At 40.6% G+C, this 8,598-nt stretch overlaps 1 long non-coding RNA gene across 1 annotated transcript; it reads left to right on the forward strand.

The window, feature by feature from the left end:
- The first annotated feature begins 3,683 nt into the window (after positions 1-3,683).
- LOC26533095 (uncharacterized) lies at positions 3,684-7,222 on the forward strand. The gene is made up of 4 exons (XR_004469422.1): positions 3,684-4,029; positions 6,294-6,623; positions 6,755-6,908; positions 6,994-7,222. It is a non-coding gene; the product is annotated as an uncharacterized lncRNA (long non-coding RNA).
- The last annotated feature ends 1,376 nt before the right edge of the window (positions 7,223-8,598 follow it).

Genomic DNA, 8,598 nt, shown 5'->3' on the forward strand with positions numbered 1-8,598 from the left:
GAGTTGTCTTTTTTCCAGGGTATCTGCAGTCTCGGACCTCAAAAGTAGCCTTCCCTCCTCCTCCGCCCCTTTTTTCATTATTTATCATGTGACTTGCCGCTTTATGCGTTTCATTTTCAATAGAAAATTTGGAGAGTGTGTGTTAAAGGGCAGCTTGTGGGGAGTGCCAAGTGCGGAGATGAGATGTGGGGATGGGCCGACAACTTCTTTGTGTTGATGACGTGTCAACTTTTGTGGAACTGCAAACTTTGCGCAAAATGAAGCGACAAAGCGAAACCTTTGCTGCTCGAAAAAAGGGAACAAAAAAGCACTAAAAAGAGGAAAACTTAAAAAAATAAAGGGACAGGGAAGCTGCACGATAAAGTTTTTTCCTTTTTCTTTAAATTGAATTAACTTGAGAGCAGAGCCCCGAACCACCACTCAGCTGTGTGACGGGACGGGGGCGGATGCCCTTTACACCGGCGGAAAACTTACGATGATTTATTTGCTTCACATGGCAAAGTTGAGTGTCACTTTTTTTCCTGCCGCTTCTGGCAAAAGCGTTACGGAAAGAAAAAAAAATTGAAAAACATATACAAAGAGTTGGGGATGCAACGGAAAGAGACGGAGACGTTCAACCAGTTTGCTGACCGGTGAGTGAATAACTCTTTAAATTCATAATTTCAACTCGTTCTTTGAGTCGGCCGTTTAGCAATTGCTTCAATTTAAAGTTTGTTGTACTTGGTATAGCCATAGTAAAATTAAAAACTACGACCTTACGAGCTGGATAGTCGTACCCACTAAGTATTTAAATAAATTAAGTAGCCAAAGTATTTAATTCGTAATTCTCCACAGCCTTTGAAGTAACATTCTTGTTTACTTTGCAAGTTCAAGAAATATCCCCAGAATTCAGTTCAATAGAGCTGGTGTCTGTTAATGCTAAAATTGTTACTCTTAGATACAAAAACTATAGTACTGAAAATATATTTTAAAGCAATATTCAAAAGGTGGTTAAGGTGAATTGTTCCAGGAGCAGGAAATCCACAACGAGAGAAATCTGGTGGAGTTTGATCTTGTGGAGGAGGACGGACCTCATCGTTGACCTGTCAACTACGACGTCGACGAATATGTTTAAATAGCTCTTGCAGACGGACACACAGCCATGGGTATATCGACCCCTCTTTCTGGAGTCTTAAATGCTTCCTTTTGGCTGCTACATATGTATTTATATGTAGTCTATCTCGGCATATACAAATTTAATTTAATCAGGCAGGCTACGTTTTTCATTTACTTTTGCGGATTACGATTTCAGCCAAAACGCTTCGTTTTCGTTTTAAGGTTCTCCCGTTTTCATATATTTTTGCTGTTGTTTCCCTGGCAAATTTTTTCCGAGCCAAATTTGAGGTTGGGTTAAAATAAAACTATTTATAAAGAAAGCAACAGTTAAATTATTATGATATAGGTGTCAAGTTTATGTAAATGCATCAATAGGTCATTTATTTTTTTTTCCTTTTGCAATTAAGGTTCGTTTCGTTGTATAAAAGCCGTTTACTTTTCATTTCGTCAACGAAATTGCTTTCGTTTTGAAAACGGGAGCCCCAATTTATGTGTATTCAAAAGTAAATCGGAAAACTTTTGTGAATGTGAAAAACGGAGCCCAGCTGATTAATTTAATATAACCTTTACTTTTTGAGTATCTGGTATACAAGATAAAATGTAAAATATCCTTTGTAGGTGTATACATTTTTGTACCTGAAACCAGAGAAGCTTACGTCGGTTCTTCGCCATTTGTAGTAATGTCATTGTAATCCTTCCGCCTTTAAACTCTGGGATCACACTGCAGGCTTATTTGTGAATGCGCAATGCAATGCCCCAGTTAAGCTTCACTATTCATGTGCACAGCAATGTAGATAAGTAAGCTCCTTGACTGCTAGGCTTACGATGGGTCCGAGCAGTAATGCTACTGCTCGCCTATTCGTCAGTGTTATATATATATAATCAAATATATGTCCATGGTAAGCTAACTAGGCAACTTTGTAGTTTTAAAGTAGCTTTATTAGCTTAAGTTCTGCGAATATGAATATAGAATCTAAGAAGTAAGCTAAGTAATCCTTTCCTTGTGGACGCCTACATCCACAAACGAAGCAGCGAGGCTCTAGTTTTTATCACGGTCTCTCGGTTGACGAGTCTATCGGACTAGCCCAATTTGATTCGAATTGTTGGCTCAATGTACTGTTAAAAGAAGCACATTTCGCCGCAAGTGGAAGACAATTTAACTCCCAATCGATGCCTCAGCAGTGATAAACTTTCTCAAAGGAATGCATTTCAAAAAAAGATGAGACCGCCCAGAAATATTCACTGTCATTATTCATGAAGCCAAACGGAACCGGGACAAGTGCGTTTAGATAAGGCGTGTAAAACAAGCGGGAAAAAATGTCCAACTGCAGATCGGACCTGGCCAGGCGGAGAGTGCTGCGTAGAGGAGTCCCAGCCAATCCGAGTGGAAGTCAAAGTCTATCCGGCAGTGGCTGGCTTATCCGAGAAAACTAATTTGTTAAAATGTTGCCTGGCTTATTTGTCGTCATCCTCGTCGTTGTCGTCGTCGTTGTCGTTCGAGGACAATTTTGAAGCTGATGCCGAAAACGCAGGCAAAAGCAGAAATCTCGAGCATCCATCATAAGGTTGATGGGCGAAAGGCAAAGCGAGTCGATTCTAGCCATGGAGAGGGAGGGTGCCGGGAATGCGAACGAAGACGACTTTTGGCGTTCTCCAGCGCCCCATCTTCAATGACATTTTCTGATGGAAAATAAGTAAGAAGAAATAAATTCGTGCAGCAAGGCAGAGGCAGCCGTGGCAGGCTCTGCCATCGACTTGACTTCCTCGAGTCAAGTAAACTGCAAGTAAAATGCTTTGTGCACTTTTGCTTCCTCGTCCCTGCATCCTCTCCTCGACCCCCTCCCCTCCTTCCCCTCTCATGTTTATGCTTTGTATGCTCGTTAAGCTTTTTTATTTTCTCCTTTGTGCGTGTGTGTCAAAGCTTATTTGGCCCTCTGTACCGCTCTTTCTGTGTGTCTCTCCCTGTCTCCCTCTCTGTCTGCCCCGAACGCATTTCATTTTAATACCAAAGCAATCGGCCCGTTACATATTAAATTTTTAAGTGGCTTTGGCTCGCTCTTTCTCTTGCTGTCTGACTCTCTCAAAAGGACTGCCCGAAACAAGTAAGTATCGCTTTAAGCGATAAGGTTCCGACTATAGGATACCCGCTGCTAAGATTTATTTTGGGTGTTTTAATTGGAATTCATTTATGTAATCTCGCTGTAAAACGGTGGGTGGGGGGTGGGGGGGAACTTGACAATACAGACAGTGCTATGGCTGTCGAAAGTACTATTTAATTCAATCCTCGAACCTTCTCATTTTTCTTGGAATACAGCCTGTAAATAACCAATAAATCAATGACATTTTTGTATTTCCTACCTACCGAACGATTGTAATAAACGATAGTTAGAAAGGAATGATCTTGACGGTAAGTTTAATTCGTTCTGCAGCTTCATAGCTGCGTTCATTAGATTTTCAGAGCTGTTCAATTGTTCTCAAAAATTACCCCAACCATACAAAAAAAACCCAATTCATTGAAACTCGGACTCAGACTCGGTTCCGTTCTAGAATTAGTGTGTATAGTGTGCACGGTGTTTTTTAGTTGGCTTTTTATTTATTCTCATTCACATTGTAATCGTATAACCTCTATAAAGCCTATTACAATGAACTACGCAAAACATATAATACCCTAGTCCGCTTCGGTTACAGGGTACAAACACCAACAATACCACCGACAACAACAACACCATGGAAATTCTCATCGACATTGGGTGCGTTAATGGTTCGTGCTACATTGCACAGGGCGAGGTCATGGTGGTTAAAGCTCAATGAGGTGTTGCCCATGATTTAGTTGGTTTGGCTTGGTTTAGTATCTCTGTTCCGGTCCCTGTAGTTGTAGCCCCTGGTGCAGGGGTGGCTGCTGTTGTTGTGGTTGCATTTTGCGGTTGACAGTAGGTAAGTACATAAATAGTTATTTAGTCCTGTAGTGGTTGAGATTTAAATTTAAAATGGTTAAGTTTGTGGAAGGCAGTGGGGGATCTTCTTCTAATAGATATTTGTACCGAATTCACTATTCGGTAATGGACTGAAAACCTTATTCGTAAGTCCTGGGATCTTGTCTAACGTTAAATTCATCCCCAAACAAATGACGACGGTAAAATAACTTGAATTACTTTACAAAATAAAACTTTATTGGTAGTCGGACATATTTAAAAACGAATTTTGTTCTACTATGTGTACCCCTGTTACATTCACTAAACATGAAATGCATGAAACATGAAATCATACATAGGCTTCAATTAAGCAAAGCTTGTCCTGGAATAGAACAAAACAAAAACATAAACACAATGGGGGTTCCTCTCTAGCTTTCCAAAATATCGATACAGTGTTTAAAGTCGTATTAAATGGAACTACTAGAAAATACACCATTGTTTTTCAAGCCTAATTTCATATTCGCTGACGCACACCGCAGTTTCGAACAATATTAATTCATTCCACACGGGTCAGATCCAATCAAACCGAAACTAATCAAATATTAATGTATACGAAACGTATACATTTTTCAAATATGTATAATAAAACTAGTTTTACTCACCGCGAGGCATCAACAAATCCGAAATGGCAACTTAAATTTTAACTACTTTGACCTTCGAGTCCGGTTATAATAGATTATGAGCCACGAGAAAAAGTTTTGAGCTTGTCAGCGATTTCCCACTCTCTCTTTCCCGCTCTCTGGGTAGAGTATGTATGTGTGTGCATCTGTGCTTCTGAGTTTTGTGTGTTTTGAAAAACTCGCAACTGGAAAAACCAGAGAAAACTTTGCCAGGCTGCAGACATACTCGTATCACTCACCCAGAGTGTATGTGTGCCAGGGTTTTGCTGTAATATATTATGGTCAGTGGAGAGTTACATCCTTGCCATCCTTGGCCCCTCCCCTGCATGCTCGAAAAGTTTGCAAACAATGCCACATTAACACATTTGTTGAACGTATAATCAATTTGTAATTTGTAGCCGCAACAAATTCGTGGTATATAAGTCCACAACGAAAAGCGGGGAGCATGGAACGGGGCCGGCCTCGAGTAAGTTTCAACCCCAAACCAGAAAAAAGGAAACTTTTATGTCAACACAAGAAACTCATACAGAACTATGGAACTGGGGTTAGGACATGGCCAGGGCACAACTTTCCACATATTGGTACTGGGGCGGGGAGAAACCAGCAAGCAGAATCAATGAAAATAAGTTTAAGCTTGAAGGAAGATTGTGCGGTTGCTAAAAGGGTGAAGACCTCATCTGGTTATGTCGATGGGGGAAAGAAAGTTGATCAAAGATTGAAAGACGAAATTAACAGGTCGTTCGAAAAACATTTTAAAGAAGAACTAACCACTAAAAAAGTGAAAAAAGAACATTGTGATAGGGGAAAACCAAACGGATTGAGCACAAGCTATTTATTTCATATATTTGTAGTGTGGCTTTTGTAATAATTTGCAATAATTTTATTTAATAACGATATTGATCGTTGTGTCGCTTCTGATGCCTAAAAAAGTCCCAATGAAAATAGGAATTCCGCCGTGCTGTAATGATTGTATTCGTCTTTTATTCAACCGGCATATCGTGAGACAGTAAACTTTGATCGAGAAAATACAATCCAATACCAACACAAACAGACAGCCATAGCTATATCGACTCGCTAATCAAGAATATATATGTATAAGCAAAGGGCTTGGAAACGCTTTCTTTTAGCTGTCCCACAAAAATACACGCAACGAATAAACTATACTCTTTGAGTATCGGATATAAACAAAAGAAATCAAATCAGTAGAGAAGTCTACTGGGAGCTGGGAATAGAATGGGCCCACAAACATTTCTATCGGACTAGATATAGGAAACCTCAAGCAAAGAGTACAATTCAGACCTTACAGCGTGTTATAATTTTCCAATCACCAACTTTTTGCCCAAGCTACAAAAACGAGAAAGAAATTCTGCCAGAAAGTTTGATTCAATCTCATTCTGCTCTTTTGAAATATTTCACCCGATGACAGTTTTATATGGACAATATGGAAAAGATTGACATCCCGGGATGAGTTCCCAAACTGATTTTTAAAAACTTTCATAATTTATATTGCTTTGAATCCCCCAAGCCCCCGTACGAGCATGTGTATTTTCCCTCAACCTCGAGTGTATAAATTTTAACATTTTCACTTTCACACTTTTCCTTCCAGCGCGTGTGTTATGCAAATTGAGTGCAGCTGTTATCAGAAGAGAAGCCGCAAAAAATGAAAATAAATAAAGAAAATAAAAAAGGAGACGGGAGCAAACAGATAATGCTTGATAAATGTGTGTAGCCCCCATATAGAGCCCCCAAGCCCCCCTCAACACACAAGTCAATGGCCGCCAGATGACAACCGGGATAAAGAGTTTTTCTCTCTCTTTTTCTTTAACAACATAAAGCGTCTAACAGCTTGGCGCCCCACACACACTCTCCCCCACCTCCCACACTGTATGTCCCTCTTTATATGCAAATTTGCAAAAGGGTTAACATTTGACTGAAGGTCAGTTGGCATTTTGTTCGACTTTTCAACAATATAGATTGTATATCATTTTTTTTCCCACCTCCCTCCATCCCTATCTCTGTGTTGTTCATTTTTAACGACAAAATTGATTGACATTTTGCACCCTTGAGGCGGCTGTATTCAATATTCCGAGTGAACCGAAACGGAGATGAGTTTGTTCTGATAAAGCCTTTAAGCCATTTTTAGTTGATTGTGGTACGGAAAAAAATCAGAAGACATCGATGGTTTAGTGGATCGACCGTGGGATACCCATTGTTATGGCAAGTAAATGCTTTAATAGCTATATATATAATTCTACAATCCTTCGATAGATAATAATCCAATTGTAAGATATCCATTTTGTTTGTAGTGGGGCGGACGAAGCTCAATTCTTCAAGACGATATTGATTATCCAGTGAAACCTCCTAGTAGCCGTTGCAAGAAAAATGAGCCGTGGGTTCTCGTGGTATATATGTATTTATTCGGGGGGTCGCGCGGTAGCTCGGCCGTTCGAATCGGGGGTGAAAACGTAACTAACTCCTAAGGCTTATGATCTATGCTCTATGCTGGCTTGAGCGCCGTGTGGATCGTGACCTGTGGATCGTGACCTGTGAATCGTAGACCTCCCGAGCGCCCCTCAGCCACCCTAAAACGAAACATGTTCAGAGATCCGGATAACAATACAGCACTATTTCGATATTATGGATGAACCTTCTTAAAGAACAAACAAAGTGCATTTCAAAAGGCGGTTACACTCATCTTCTAGATTCGATATACCCTTGCAACAGCAAATGTTGACCATCGAAATAATAATAATTTTTCCATGTAAATGAAAAGAGTTTGAACTGGCTAAAGCGTGGACAAAGCGCTTCAATAGAAGAGTATTGAAGCCCAGTGGCGTTGATGTGTGAATGCGAAGAGAAGGAAGTAAAAAGATTTGGCTCATAGTTTTATTTGTATGATATTTGTTTGTTGTTTTGTGGCAGTGAGAACTTAAACGCAGTAAAAAGTGGAAATATCGAATGTTAAATTCAATTAAATATGAGATGAAATGGATATTAAGTAAGGTTAAGTGAAACGGTTCCTCTAGGTTTACTTTCAGTACCAGAGGTTGTATTAGTACTCTATTCCATCTCTTAAAACCAATCTCATACGAGTATTTCAACAAGAAAACTCATATTTTCACCAACCTGCAATCCTTAGTAATGCAATAACATTCACATATCCATCTATTGGCCAGCTTTTGCCTTCTTCCCCATTCATTTAGTCACAGTCATTTGCTGCCTAAGCCCATAAACCAGGGCCGGAGCCAGAACTAGAACAGGATCAAACTGAGGGAGAGCCTGCCAGAGACGGACCACCTGTAAGCCGCATGCCAATCGCTGACAGGCAACGCTTAACGTGAAAATCCCTTAAATCGCTTCAGCTACAAACGAGGCTCTAGCTCCGACTCTGGTCCGGCTCCGGCTCCGGCTACGGCTTCGGCTCCGGCTCTATTTCTGACCAGAACCCAATTGAAACCCAGTCCATCCGCCGCCCTTGCGGACTTGAGGCTGCCCTGCTTGGCTTCCTGTTGGCATCGACAGAGCGGTAAACAAAAATGTTTTCACAGACACTACTACGGGTGTTATGGTTAACGGAGGACGGAGGTGGCGGAGCAGCATCCGTGGAGCACGGAGCATATCTAGCTCTCTCTGGGGTATCATTAGCGTTGGTTGTTATAAATATTCTCCGCCCCACCCGTTCCAATGCCCTGGCTTTCCCGGTTCTTTGTATGTGTGGGCAACCGATTGGTGAGTAATGGCTTTGGTTAGATTTATAACTGTGGTTTGTCCTTGATTCGACTCGACTCGATTCAATGAAAATGTTCTGGTTCTATATTTAACCAATCTGTTGGCCTGTGGATTTCTGGCTGGAAACACGAACTCCTTATATCTTAGTTAATAGAAAAATTCAGATTTTTCTATCTTCTTGG

The sequence above is a fragment of the Drosophila pseudoobscura genome, chromosome 4 (genome assembly GCF_009870125.1).
Source record: "Drosophila pseudoobscura strain MV-25-SWS-2005 chromosome 4, UCI_Dpse_MV25, whole genome shotgun sequence".
In the NCBI taxonomy this organism is placed as follows: domain Eukaryota; kingdom Metazoa; phylum Arthropoda; class Insecta; order Diptera; family Drosophilidae; genus Drosophila; species Drosophila pseudoobscura.